The sequence below is a fragment of the Grammomys surdaster genome, unplaced genomic scaffold, assembly GCF_004785775.1.
Source record: "Grammomys surdaster isolate TR1022 unplaced genomic scaffold, NIH_TR_1.0 242, whole genome shotgun sequence".
Classification (NCBI taxonomy): Eukaryota; Metazoa; Chordata; class Mammalia; order Rodentia; family Muridae; genus Grammomys; species Grammomys surdaster.
Genome location: NW_021604687.1, coordinates 10035278 through 10050773, shown reverse-complemented (window position 1 = coordinate 10050773; position 15496 = coordinate 10035278). Strand labels below are relative to the sequence as shown.

The 15496-nt window shown below is 45.1% G+C and overlaps 1 protein-coding gene across 2 annotated transcripts in view; it reads right to left on the bottom strand.

Annotated features, from left to right (window-relative positions):
* Dnajb6 (DnaJ heat shock protein family (Hsp40) member B6) overlaps nt 1–15224 on the bottom strand; it is a 51444-nt gene extending 36220 nt beyond the window's left edge. For both annotated transcript variants that reach the window (XM_028774660.1, XM_028774661.1), the window contains exon 1: nt 15013–15224. The gene's annotated coding sequence lies outside the window, so the exon portion shown is untranslated. The remainder of the gene's footprint in view (nt 1–15012) is intronic.
* Nucleotides 15225–15496: the final 272 nt, after the last annotated feature.

The window sequence follows — 15496 nt, the reverse complement described above, 5'->3', positions numbered from 1 at the left end:
CTGTCCAGCATCCAACTACCAACCCAACATAACACTGCTCTAATGCTATCCTCCAGACTAATTCTTCAGCTGAAATCCAGAGACAAAGTAAAGTTTCCTTTACTTGTGGATTACATCTCCACAGAGCAGCACAAGGAAGCCATTCAACTTCTAACTCCCTGATATGTGGTCTCACTGTTCTCTAAATAATGTGCTTTCACTTGACAGTATCTAAATCACTTGATCACTCTCTACAGAATAAGACTAAAGGGCCAGTGCTTAAGAACTCTTGCCACGGAGACTGCTTCCCAGTTCCCACTCCAGCTCCAGGTAATCAATCTAATGCCCTCTTCTTGCCTATGAGTGCATGCACATGCCCACAAAATAAAACCTGGTTAGTGGCACGCCCTTAATCCCTGGGGTGGGGCGGAACTATAGCCATTTTCTAAACCCCAAAGATCCCATTTGTATAACATCTCTACTTTCCAAATTGAGGTTTTTACAAAGTTTTAAGTTTGTAATGACTCCTTTTGTGTGTGTGTGTGTGTGTGTGTGTGTGTGTGTGTGTGCGCGCGCACGTACATCTGTATATCAAGATATCAGATCTTAGAAATGGGAGTTACAATTGTGAGCTGTTATGTGGGTACTGAGAATTGAACCTGGGTCCTTTGAAAGAACAGTTATCTGAACTGCTGAGCCATCTCTCCATCTGCTCCTTGTACAATTTATTTAACCTCTATAGACTAATTCTAACTACTAAATCTAACTATTACTGTTGGTAGTTTTGTTTTTTGAGACAAGATCTCACTATGTGGCTTTGGTTGACTAAGAGTCACTAAGTAGAACAGGCTGGCCTCAAACTCTGTCTAGGCCAGAGTGGGTTTAAAAAGGCACCACTACAATTGCTCATTGTAACTCAATGCTTGTTTCTAGACCAGAAATCTCAAATAACTAGAAGTGGGTAGCGTCCACCACACCCATAATCTTAGCACTAAGGAGGCTGACAGGAGAACTGTTGTCTAGTCGGGACTACATAGTCAAGAGTCAGGCCATCATGGATTATAGTAAACTGCCTCAAAACTAAACAAATTTCAAAAATACTTCACAGAAATCTAACAGAGAATGTCCTTACGCACATCACACAAATACATTAGAAATGTACAAGAGAATATAAACTGAAGGCGGGGTGTGGTGACTCAAGGCTATATCCCCAGCATTCTGGAGGCAGAGGCAGGCATATCTCTGTGAATTCGAGGCCAGCCTAGTCTACAAATTGACAGCCAGGGCTCTGTTGCACAGAGAAACTCTGTTTCAAAATCTTAGCTAAAAATAATATGGGGGGCTGGAGAGATGGCTCAGAGGTTAAGAACACCAACTGCTCGAGAGGTCCTGAGTTCAAATCCCAGCAACCACATGGTAGCTGACAACCATCTGTAATGGGACCCAATGTCTTCTTCTGGTGTGACTGAAGACAGCTACAGTGTACTCATATACATAGAATAAAATCTTTTTTAAAATAATAATATAAACTGAAGGAAGGCATACAAAATAGGAAGGAGGCACAGTTCAGTTACTGGAAAGCACCAGGAAGTTTACAATCCTAACACAGCAGCCTGAGCACCTGATTGCAAGATCTGGGATTTTCAAACTATATTCACATTTCAGGCAAAGGAAAGGTGCTACTGAGAGCCCTACAGGAAATATGATTCTTCAAAGGCTATCAACCCAGAAGGAAGACAAGAAAAACTACCACTCACCTTAAGAAGAAAAGGCTTTGCAAAGGGTCTTGACAAGCAGAATGGAAAAGCACAATATTTTACTACATCAAATAGTACCTCGAGGACAAACACCCATTATCTGACCCTTTCAGACATTATGCCCAACCTGGCTGCACAATGAGACTTGTCTCAAAAACATACTACACAGAAAAATTATCAAATAATACCAAAATAAAGACTGGAGATACGTAGAGAGCATGCCTGGTACATGTGAGGCCCTGGGTTTGGTTGTCAGCACCAGGGGGAAAAACGCCTCGTCCTCTCTACTCCACTAAATGATAAAAGTTGTGGCTGCAAACGATCTGTCTAAAGCAGCATTTTAAAAACCAATGCTAATAACTACAGGACAACAGGGCAACAAGGCAAACATTGGTGTGCTAATCCACTCTTAGAGAACAAGAAATCTCAAGACTGTTTCTAACTCCAAATATGTGAGCCTTACAAAGTGAGACAGCAGCCACTGGAGCTGCTCGTAAGAGGCACATGCCCTCCCTCTCCTCCTCGTCCCAGGTGGTCTAATATTCCCACCAGTGTTCATGTTTCCACTATGAGTGATGCAAAAACTAGGGCTGACAATAAGTAGGGAGGCCAAATGAACCAGCCACAAATCCTGACTTCAAGGCAGTGGTAGTGCCTGGTATTCAGCCAACACTTGAATGCTCGTCATCTTAAATGAAGAGTTAAACAATTCATTTGGAGAACTTGAGACACTTTTAAGAGCTGCCAACTTCAACACCAAACCCCTTGAAATTGACGGACTGATTTAAGGTCCACGGCCTTGACTCACTCACCAGTTTCCACTTCTGACCTACCTCATCACATGAAATCACCTGATTTAAGCTCAGGAACTCCTAAGACTCCCAATACATTTGAGGGCTCTCCTGACTTCCCCAATCACTTTCCTGTCTTCCCAGATCTGCATTCTATGATCAATTTCCTCACTGAAAGGTGCTCAACGTCTCGTCTCGCCATCTATTGCCTATTATATAACGCGCTGAGTCCCAAGTGGAAGCCTAATCCAGTAAACAGGCACATGACTGCACAAAATAGCCACTTGGATACTGAGCGTGTTGTTTCAAATAGAAGATGACCCAAACTTCTGAACCTCCCCACTCCACCCAACATGCTGTCTTCTACTTCTACCTTGGTTATGCTACCTTGATTACTCAAGGTTGTTTGTTATACCCACCACATAAAGACAGTCACTTTTTCTTTAGCATGGTCCTCAGTCCTTACTCCTGCAGAAAGAAGCCTTTGTGCCACCCTATTTTCAATGAAGACAGAGACTCAAAAGGTGTAATAAATACCCTAGGCAATACCAACCACAAGGGACTCTACTAAGTTAACTAGGAAATTAAGACAACAATCACTCATTGTATTGACTAGTGTCAGGTATGAGAGGGAAGGAGTTATGAAATAAACCACAGATCACCAGACAAAGTTTATGAACTATCCCGACTTACATCAAGCTAGGTAGGAGGACCAGGGATTTAGGCTATAATCTGACACAGGTTTGTAGACAACAGGAAAACACATGTGACCCTGTCTCAGAAAACAAATAGAAAAACTTTTGCTTTGGTTGGTTGGTTTGGTTTGGTTTTTTCCAAGTCAGGGTTTCTCTGTATGGCACTGGCTTTCCTGGTAATAATCCACCTGCCTCTGCCTCCTGCAAGCTAGATGTGTGCCACCACTGGTATCCATCCAGCCTACTGTATTTGCCTGGAACCACCAAAAGTAAACTAAAATCAAAACAAGGGTTTTGAAAAATACCAGGATCCAGAAATACAAGGGCCCTGAAAAATATGTAAAGAAATGAATCAAGATATCCTTGCCCTAGGCAGATTTCCGAGTTCGAGGCCAGCCCGGTCTACAGAGTGAGTCCCAAGACACCCAGGGCTACACAGAGAAACCCTGTCTCAAAAAAACTGAAGATACCCTTGCTCTTTCCTCCCATTTTGAGTCTGTCTCTAAGGCAGGGCAGTGGTAATGCATGATTTTAATCCCAGCACTCAGGAGGCACAGAGGGCCTCTGTGAGGCTAGAAGTCAGCCTGGTCTACAGAGTTCCAGGACAACAAGGCTACAAAGAAAACCTTGTCTCTTCTTTTTTTTTAAAAAAAAAAAAAAAGTCTTGCCGGGCAGTGGTGGTGCACGCCTTTAATCCCCAGCACTTGGGAGGCAGAGGCAGGCGGATTTCTGAGTTCGAGGCCAGCCTGGTCTACAGAGTGAGTTCCAGGACAGCCAGGGCTATACAGAGAAACCCTGTCTTGAAAAACCGAAAAAAAAAAAAAAAGTCTCTCTCTGGTGTCTTATCTATCTATTCCTTGTGCTTTAGGATTGGTTAGCGAGTTATCTGACCTCTACTCTTCAGGTATTGAAGGATCCATATATCCAAGCTGTGATCATTATAATAGACACTGCTAGAAGCCAGGCATACCTTTGATCCCAGCACCAGGTGGGCAGGGGCAGGTGGCTCAGAGAGCTGGAGGCAGCCAGAGGTACACAGTGATACTATATCCCTGCCCCCCCCAAAAGACATTGCTGAGTCCCCTCAAGGCATTTCCTGGACTGAGAGGAGGCCCCTTGATGAACAGTGGAGTGGCAGCCTGAGGCAAGGGGACTGCTAAGGAAGAAACTTCATCATAGCATAGCAGGGACTAGTGGTGCAGGCCTATAATCTAGCTACTTGCTAGCACTGAGGTAGATGCTCTAGACCTTGGAATGAAGATGGTTCAGGTGCAGAGTGCTTGAACAAGGCCCTGGGTTCAGTTCCCAGCAACTCATGACTTCTAATTCGAGCACTGGCATAGAAAAAGTAGATCTTTAGAACAAGACTATATAAACAAATAATTCTGAACTCAGAGCTGTTGCCAGTGACTAACAGGTATTCAAGTTCTACCCAAAACACTTAATTTTAGCTCAACAGCCAGGGGTAAAACCACTTTACATTTTGACCCTACCATTAGCTTCAGAAACAATTCTGTCCCTGATCCATCATTTTCATAGTATGTCACTTAATGGGTAGAGGGTTATTCCAAAATACCAGAGAGCCTGAGTTCAATCTCCAGTACTACCAAAAATGAAGTGATAAAGACACAGGCCTTTAAATACCATCCACTACAGAAGTGAAACCTGAGTAAGGACTTCAAGCTCATCCTGTCTCAACCAGCTCCAGACCCATCTATGGGTACTTTAGACCATCTCAATAAAAGGCTGGATCTTCTGCCCTTATCTTAGCAGTTCTTTGTATTAGTACCATTTACCACGGCTATGGTTTAGTAGTAAAGTACCTACCCACAATGCACAAGCCTGGACAAGCAGGCATGTCTGCACACATGATATATATGGCAAGCCTTTATCCATAAAGGCTGGGGGTGGGATAAAGTAATTACCATTTTCCAACTAACTGTTGTCCTTTCCTGCTGAGATCACTAAAACACAGGCTGTGCCTCTTCCAATTTTGACTCCTTACTACAGAGATGCCAGCAAGGGCCAGGCACCCTATGTACGAGGGAGGGAGACCCAGTAGACAGCTCTTCTACTGAGATGATTACAAGCAGTGAAACCTCAACTAAGATAAAAAAGGGAAGATGAAGCCGGGCTGTGGTGGCGCACGCCTTTAATCCCAGCACTTGGGAGGCAGAGGCAGGTGGATTTCTGAGTTTGAGGCCAACCTGGTCTACAGAGTGAGTTCCAGGACAGCCAGAACTAGAGAAACCCTGTCTCGAAAAACCAAAAAAAAAGAAAAAAAAAGGGGGGGGGGGGCGATGAGGCCAACAATGAACTGCAAAGATAAGCAGCACATGTAAAACAAAAATGAAGATGGAAGGCTAATTACAGAGAAAAGACGGTCACTGGAATGGAAATGAAAGCTCAAGGACCTACTGGTTGGTCCAATTCTACAAGATAGTAGTACATTGATAGTACCTACCAAGATGCACTTCAAACAAGTACTCAGAATTAACAGATACTAATAACTCATACTACAGACAACTACTAATACCAACACTAATACTACAGACTACTATATACAATGTGAGCCCAAAGTTGCTTATCCACTTAGGATAAAATGTTATCCATTATCTAAACATACACTAGACATTAACAGGAAACATATTTTACTCTATTTAAATCCAGAGCACCCACCAGAAGCCCGTACCCAATGCACTGGGTATTTATCAAATACCAAAAATTCAGCTGGGTATGATGGCAAGCTACTTTAATCTCAGCATTCAGGAGACAGAAGGCAGGTGGATCAAGGCCTAGGCCTGTCTGGTCTAGAGATGAGTTCCAGGACATCCACGGCTACAAAGGGAAAAATGTCCCTTCAACTCTCTCATTTAGTCGTGGTAAGCATTTTACTTGGGTCTCACATGTCAGGTAGCACTAAACTACTAAGATATAGTTCCATCCAGCTGACCCATACCCTTTGAAACATGGTCTCACTACATTATTCAGGCTGACCTTGTATCTATCTGGCAGTCCTCCTGCCTCAGACTCCTGAGTAGATGATATTACAGGCCTCAGCTACCCAGCTCCAATGTATTAGTTATACTTAAGTCTTGTCAATCCAGGATACACCTTGTCTGAAGCTTTTTTAGTTTATCCAAGAGCAAACTGCTGCCAGAAGCATCTCTTATATAAATCAACTAGCACTAGCAGTGTGACAAACCTTATATGTGTGTATACATATACATATACATATACATATACATATATATATATATATATGTATATATGAATGAGAGAGAGAGAGAATTATCTGAGGCCAAGCATAGTCTACATTGTTAGTCCCAGACCAGTCATAGTGGGACCTTGCCTACAAAAAGGGGGTGGGAGTGGAGATATGCAGTAGTTAAGAGCACCAGCTGAACTTCTCTAAGACCAGGGGTTCAGTTCAGAGCACCAATATGGCAGTTCACGACTGTCTGCAATTCCAGTTCCAATAAGACTCAATACCCTCTTCTGATTTCCTTGGACACCTGGCAAGCACATATTTACCTGAAGGCAAAATATCCATACATAGATTATTTTTTAAAAAATAAAAACGTATCAAAGATAGCCACAGTACTGCCAGGATCAGGAGTTAAAGAACAACCTGGGCTACATACAAGACAGTCTCAAAAGGAAATCCCCACATACCCCTAAAAAAAAACTGAGTTTGGGTGTGAAGGGGTATGGAGAAAGAAGAAAAACAGACACTAAATCTTTTTTGTTTTTTGTTTGTTTGTTTTGCTTTGTTTTTTTTTCGAGACAGGGTTTCTCTGTGTAGCCCTGGCTGTCCTGGAACTCACTCTGTAGACCAGGCTGGCGTCGAACTCAGAAATCCGCCTGCCTCTGCCTCCCAAGTGCTGGGATTAAAGGCGTGCACCACCACCACCCCCACCACCCCCGCCAGACACTAAATCTAAGGTGTTCAAAACGCTAACTTTTGAATATCTCCTGTAAATATAATCATAATATAATCAACACTCCTGGTTGATTTATAACATTCTTGGGGCTAACAAGACCACAAACCATGTAAAAGTATCCCTCCCCTACAAGCAAGAAGACCTACTTGCCTTTTTGACCCCACCCAGACACCCCCCTCCCCTGCACATACACACAAGTTGTCCTCTGAACACCACATGCATTTGTGCCACAATTCATACACTAACATGCACAGCTTTTTTTTCCTTTCTTTCCTGCACACACACATACACACACACGGGGGGTGGGGGGGGGGGGGGGGGGGGGGGGCGAGAGAGAGAGAGAGAGAGAGAGAGAGAGAGAGAGAGAGAGAGAGAGAGAGAAACTGTGGAGTCCTGGCTCTCTCTCCACAGACCAGGCTGATCCTCAACTGGAATTCCAGCAGCAAGCTAGTTCTAATTTTAAAGAACACTCCGACAGTAGGATTTCTGGTAAAACTAATTATAAAGACTGCTTTATTTTTAATTTCTGTGTGAATCCAGGTGCCTAGAGAGGCAGGCCGTAAATTGCATCTCCTGGTAGCTTATGTTACAGCAGGCATTTATTTGTGATCTGCCTGATAAGAGTGCTGGGACCAACTCTGCAAGAACAGTACCAGCTGCCATCCGGATGGGAGGACTGTTAAAGCCCCACTGATAGACTGCCCATCCTGAGAGAGGAGGAGCAGGGTAGAGTGCAGGCTGGAATGAAAAAGGAGATAAACAGCAAGTGTGCAAATCTCAGTTCTAAACTGACCCTGATTTTCTTTTCTTTTTCAGTTTTTCGAGACAGGGTTTCTCTGTATAGCCCTGGCTGTCCTGGAACTCACTCTGTAGACCAGGCTGGTGTCGAACTCAGAAATCTGCCTGCCTCTGCCTCCCAAGTGCTCCTTGATTTTCATGTAAAACAGATTCAATCCAAGACTGAACTCCCAACTATGTCCTTAAGAAACCCACTGGCAGGCCCAGAAACCTGCCAGAGCAGACCTGTTGTTGTTACTGTACCCTCCCATTTGTTGTGCTTTCAACCATATTCCTGGGCTTTGTTGTTGCCCGACACACAACTTGTCCTGATGCACACACACATGGACTGCGCAACAATCTTTTCCAAGAGTCTTGCAGGTCACCAACAAAAATAGCTCTTTTCTTTTCCCACAAAGGAGGATCCAGTACTTCAGAGTAATACAACGTAAGGCCATATACACTAAAGACTAAAGCTATCCTTTCTCTTAAAAGTAAATTAAGGCCAGGTGTAGTGGTAAACACTTTTAATCCCAGCATTATGGAAACAGGGGTAAGGGGATATTTGTTGAGTTCAGGGCTGGCATGGTCTACATAGAAAATTCCAGACAGCCAAGGCTACCCTGTCTTCAAAAACAAAAAGAAAAAAATTTAGTAAGTTTTACTGGACATGGAGGCAAACACTTTTAATCTAGGCACTTGGGAGGCAAAGGCTCGTAGATATTAGAAATTAGCCTAATCTACATATTCGATTACAGGCCAACTAGCACTAAGCAGTGAGACCGTCTTGAGAAAAAAAGATTAAATGGGAGTTCAATTTATGTGGTAGCACAAACTAAGTAAATGTAGTACTGTTTTTTTTGACAAAATGGAAGCAGGGATCAAATGTGGCGAGGGTAGGTAAGGCAGTCCTACAAAAAGCTAGCTAGGGGCAGAGGCAGGAGAGGAATTCTAAGCCATGAAAACATTAACAAAAACGTCAACTGTCAAAGCAGTAACAAATTATTTGGAAGGAAATACATTATAAATCCAGAGACATTTCCTGAGTATCATTTCTCCTCCTCCTCTTCTTCTTCATCATCATCATCATCATCTCATGAATTCCCAGAATATATTAAATATATTGAATATATTATATATTCAATATATTTAATAAATATTATATTGAATATATAATATTTATTAAATATATTAAATTTACTGAGACCCCAATAAGTTAAGACACTTGCCACCTTGAAAGAAAAAAAAGACACTTGCCACCAAGCCTGAGTTCAATTCCCAGGGCCCAAATGGAAGGAAACTCCTACAAATTGTCCTCTGACCTCCACAGATGAAACAGCTGTCAAATCTGAATGGGGGAGGGGATACACAATACACAATACATACCTTTGAGGGTAACAGAATTTTAGCTAGGATTAGGGACAACTTTTGTTTTGGTTTAGTTTGTTTTGAAACAGGATTTCTCTGTGTAGACCAGATGGGCTACTGAGAGATTGCCTGCCTGTCTGTCTGCCTCCCAATCAAAGCGTTTACAACCACAGCCCTGACAGGAACAAATACTAAGACCAGTCTGAACAATTTAGTGACACCCTGTCTCAAAACTTACCAATGAGAAAAATCCTGGAGAGTAGGCTGTGGCAGTAAAGTGCCTGCAAAGCAAGCAGTCAGAATTGATTCAGATCGCCACCACCCACATTTAGCCAAAGCAGCAGAGCTGGATGCAAATAAAGCAATGGGGACACCCAATGGCCACCCCTGGCCTCCACAAGCACATGCACATACTCACATACATATACCATACATGCAACTTTTTTCACGTTCAATATCATCATCCCCTTTCCCAAAATACAAAATTTTACAGGGGACAAAAATCACGTTGCATAAAGAAACCTTTCTGGCCAGGGGAGTGGTGGCCCACACCTTTAATCCCAGGACTTGGGAGGCAGAGGAAGGCAGATTTCCGAGGCCAGCCTGGTTTACAGACTGAGTTCCAGGACAGCCAGGGCTACATAGAGAAATCATGTCTCAAAAAATCGAAAAGCAAAAAAAAAAAGAAAGAGAGAGAGAAAAGAAATCTTTCTGAAGGCTCATTCTTAAAGTACCCTAGTATTTTAATACATCACACTTCAGCACTGTTGAAGCCAGAAGTGATGGCCTTTATTCAGAATACTGGAAAGATCTTTATGACTTGGATTAGATAGTCCTTTTAGGAGAAAACCAAGCTATAGCCAGCTCAAGTACATGGAACTGAAACCTCTTTAGAGGAACACTGTAACCCTAAGAGATAAAAATATTTTTAGCTGGGCGGTGGTGGGGCACGCCTTTAATCCCAGCACTTGGGAGGCAGAGACAGGCGGATTTCTGAGTTCGAGGCCAGCCTGGTCTACAGAGTGAGTTCCAGGACAGCCAGGGCTACACAGAGAAACCCTGTCTCGAAAAACAAAAACAAACATGCATGTCAAAGGTCATGCTGTTCTCTCTAGGCTCCCTCAGTGTCACAGGTACCAGTTGTAAATTTCAAAGTCCATGGTAGCACCCTGCCTCTTTTACAGAGGATCCACGTTAGGTTCCCAGCACCCACAGGGCAGCTAACCATATGTAACTCCAGGCCAGCCTGGTCTACAGAGTGAGTTCCAGGACAGACAAGGCTATACAGAGAAACCCTGTCTCAACTCCCCCCCCAAAAAAAAAATTTTTAGGATTTTGCATTCTCAGGTAGGAGAGTTAACATGGAAGTGGTCATGTGCTCTTCCTTGGCCATCCAAAATTATGGAGTTTGACAAAACACTTTATCCATAGCACTATCTAATAAAAATGAAATTCCTAGACCAGTGGTGGTGCTCTCCTTTAATCCCAGCTCTTGGGAGGACGAGACTGGAGGATAGTTGTTGAGTTCAGGCCAGGCTAATGAGGATAGCCAGAGGTACAGAGTCGCTGTCTCTGGGGGAAAAAAAAAATCATCCTACTAGCTATCTGGCTTATCTACTAAGCCAGTCTCCAGGCTACAACCTCACCCCCGCCCCACCTCCTTTGTAAGGGATTTTTAATCACACTTAAACATGCTTAGGGAGCACCCAGAACAGTACATACCCGACTATACTGCCACCACACAGTGTGGCGTCTCAGGAGAGAATAGTCCATTTCTCCCTCCTATGCTCTTTAGGGGAGGGCCCACCTGCGGAGTCCACAAGACAGCTTTAAGGGTCAATGCCCTCTTGCCATCCTTATTTGGGTCCCAGGGATCAAACGCTAGTCTTCAGGCCTTCCTAAGCTTTTAGGTGCTTAACCACCTCACCAGCCCAGTTACATTAACATTCTGTCATGTTCTTCTCACCAGTTCTTTTCTCCTTAACCTCAGGCTTAAATTAATGCTTGAAGTAGGGTCCCACTATACAGGCCAAGATGGCCTCTACCGAAATTCTACCTCACCTTCTCGAATTACCGGTATCAAGAACCCACACAACACTACACAGCTCACTGCGCCTTGTATTTAGTCTCAAGTTAAACTCTCTTAAATTCTATACATAAAAAAAGAAACATAACATTAACCTGCCACTCACTCTAATTCCTCCTACAAACTCAAAAGTATTTAACTGTAGGCCTTTCACTACCAGATGGTGTCCTAGGTAAATTTAAGACTTTACAATCACTTTCAAAGTAAAGAAGTCAGTTTAAGAATCCTGCAAAGCAGCTGGGCTGTGGTGGCGCACGCCTTTAATCCCAGCACTTGGGAGGCAGAGGCAGGCGGATTTCTGAGTTCGAGGCCAGCCTGGTCTACAGAGTGAGTTCCAGGACAGCCAGGGGTACACAGAGAAACCCTGTCTCGAAAAACCAAAAAAAAAAAAAAAAAAGAATCCTGCAAAGCGGGACCAAGTAGAAAGGGCAATTATGTTCTATTTGCTTGCTCTTTAGGAAGGCATCAGACATGGTCTAAAAGTATGAGCAACCTTTCTGGCCAGGTGGTGGTGGCACACACCTTTAATCCCAGCACTTGTGAGACAGAGGCAGGCGGATTTCTGAGTTCGAGGCCAGCCTGGTCTACAGTGAGTTCCAGGACAGCCAGGGCTACACAGAGAAACCCTGTCTCAAAAAGCGCAAAAAAAAAAAAAAAAGTATGAGCATCCTTTATCACACCAGTAGTGGCCAGTGATAACAAAGTGCCTTCTTTAACTCTAAAGATGAGGCTGGCGCTGGTGGTGCAAACCTTTATTTATCTCAGCACAGAGGAGACAGAGGCTGACTGATTCTGAGTTTGAGGTCAGCCTGCTCTACAGAGTGAGCTCCAGGACAGCCAGGGTACACAAAGAAACCATGTCTTAAAAACAACAAAAAAGTTTTCTGAGTGGGTTTGTTATCAGTTGCTATGGGCACAATACTGCTGGTTTACACAGGGAAATGGTATTGTGGCTTAACTCTGACAGAAGTAGAGCCACTATTCTGAGGAATTCCTACTTCTGTTTTCACAGTTTACAAGAATATTCATCACCCAATATACTATTTAGCTCACATCTAACACTGAAACCATCACTTTTGTTTGAAGCAAGATCTCACTCTATATAGATCTAGCTGACATTCAACTCAGAAGGAAACTGGCCTGCCTGTCAAGCAATCATTTGTTTGGCTTTTCGTTTGGTTTTTCTGAGACAGGGTTTCACTGTGTAGCCTGAACTCCATTTGTAAACCAGGTTGGCTTCCAACTCAGAGATCAGCTTGCTTCTGCATTCTGAATACTGGGATTAAGTAAAAGGCACGGGCCATCCCTGCCTGGCAGACAACGATTTAAGATGTTCCACTCTAAATGGAACATCTCAATGATCTGAGTCCAGCTTGCTCATCTTCCACTCAAAAAAAAAAAAAAACTCAAAAGCAAACTTGTCAAGCTATGGGGGGGTTGGGGGGGGAAGCCCAGCTGGCCAAACAATTCAGTCCCAGTCTGATAACCTAAACTCCGTCCCAGGAACCTACTAAAATAGAGAACTGACTCCAAAAGCTGCATGTACTCTCTGGGCCACGCATTGGGAATACTACTCAAGTTGAAGGCGAATTCAAGGCCAGCCAGATCTACACACCAAGCTTCAGTTAAGAGGCAAAAAGAAAAAGCAGGGTGTGGTGGCCCACCTTTCCTTTCAGCACTTGGGAGGCAAAAGCAAGCTGATCACTGGGTTCCAGGTTAACACGGTGAGACCCTAAACTCAAAATCAGAAAGAACAAACTCAGAACTGGCAGTGTCCAGCTATATAAATAGAGTGTACTGGCAGGAAAGATAGAGTGATGAAAGATTCCCAGGCATAGGCAAATAAGCACAATAAAAATAGCTTAAAAGCCAGGTTTCTCACCTGGGTATTCTCACCTGGGTATAGTGAGCACTGCCTTCAGTGCACTTTGGGCAGAGTCAGAGGGATCTGAATCTAAGGCCAGCTTGGTATATAGAGCAGTTTCAGGACAGTCAGAGCTACACAAAGAAACCCTATCTTCTGTCTCTGGCAGGGCAGTGGAGTGGGGTGCCAACTTCAGTCTTCCACTCTTTTGCCCAGGCAAGTCTTCCTAAGTTTCCAAATCACCCATCCCTACAAAAGGCAGCATTTCTTCCCCTATTGCATTTTCTTCTCCTAATTCCAAAGCTCCACCCGAAGTTCACTGCAAGTGTCTGTACTAATCACACAGTAATCACACACCGGAGGGCAATTCGCCCTGTGGTGGTGACATCCCAAAGGACAACAAGAGAGTCCGGTAACAAATACCAACACTTCCTTTCAGGTATCAGTAAGACTGATATTGAGGGTTACTTTACAACCAAGAACAGACTAAATCCCAATGCTGGGATGCCTGTTCTTTAGGCTGTCCCCTCCTCTGGCTTTTACATCCAACATTTCCACTAAAACAGTTGCTAAGTATCACTTCGCTAGCAAGCAGAACGTACTGAAATTCTAGGCCCTAGAATGTGTAAACCCTAACCACAAATCTATGGTTCAAATAAAGACATTATTTAAAAAAAAAAAGCCAAAGCAGGTGCACTGGGCGAACACACTCCCCACCTTGGACACCCCACACTAAGGTGGGACTTAGAAGTTGGGACCATCCCTGCCATTCCCTTTCAGCGGTTCACACACAACTTCTTCGGTAACAAAGCTTTTAAAACTTGACAAACACATTCTGGAAAAGAAAAAAATCTCCGTCTCCAAAGACTGTTTGTCTTTGTTTTTCGAGACAGGGTTTCTCTGTGTAGCTCTGGCTGTCCTGGAACTCACTCTGTAGACCAGGCTGGCCTCGAACTCAGAAATCCGCCTGCCTCTGCCTCCCAAGTCCTGGGATTAAAGGCGTGCGCCACCACCGCCCGGCAGTCTCCAAAGTTTTTAAGACAAGTTTGCAGCGCAGAGTTCCCTTGTCTACACAACCGAAGTAAATTAAGACTTAACGTAAACTTCAGTTACATAAACTTTGTTACATAAACCACAGCAACGAAACCTTCAAGGCCAACAGCAAACGAGTTTTAAAAGTAAGCTAAGCCTGCGGGTCGCCTAGCAAACTTCCCAACAGTCCCAGGAGTATCCTGGAAACCGCCTTGGCCTTCCCACCCGGCCCCCTTCGCAGCCCGGCGGCCTGGGCTAGTCATTACGCCTTCCATGGGAGTCCTGCTCTTTGCATGCCACCTGACCCCTTGCTTGCAGAGTGCACCGAGGACGCCAGGACAGGGTGACACCAGCCACGCTGATTCCTGGAGCTCTGCGGCCGACCCAGCGCGTGCCGGGCCCAACCGCCACCGCCGACCAGAGAGCCGGGGAAGCGGACCGCAACTAAGCCCCGAGCTAGGCCTGACCAGGAACGGCAAACGCCCTCCTCAGACCCAATCTAGAACCAGCCCAGACCGGGAACACCTTAAGCCCCAGGCCCAGACATCAGACTACAGCTTGGACTGGAACCCATTCGGCCCTAGCGAACAGTGCCGGCCCCACCGTCGACCCGGCTTCCTGCACCCGAATTCCGGGAGCCGAGCAGGTGAGCCCATCCGCAGGCCCTCCCCTCCCGCCGCAGTCAACCCTGCTTTCCGCCCCGGTAAGCGGACCCTCACCGAGGACGCGGCGGCCAGCGAGGGTGGGGGGAAGTCAGGCGGCCGGTCTCCTCGCGGCTCTGGCACAGCTGCGCTGGTGGCGGTGGCGGCGTCTCCTCGCGCTTTCCTTTCTCTCCTTTTCTCCAACAACAAACAGGAAGTGCGTCACGCGGTGGCGGCGCGGCGACGTCCACTTCCGCCCGGCCCTGACGCTAGGGAGCGCAGCAGCTTCCGTGCGCCTCGGGTTCGATAGCGCGGGTCTAAGCGTTCCGGAAGATTCTCGGAGCTGAGGATGGTGGGACTCTGGAGGGTTTATATAGGCGAAGGCGGCTGACCAGAGCGGGAACGGCCGCCTTACGCAAGCCCTGAGCCTGGAGGACTCTAAAGCCTGAGGCGACCTGTAGACAACCCAGGAGCCTGCGTTTGCCCGGAAGCAGGCTAGGAGGAAGGACGCTCACAGCCTCTGACTGTGGATACTGAGATAACGACCTGATAGCATAGCATG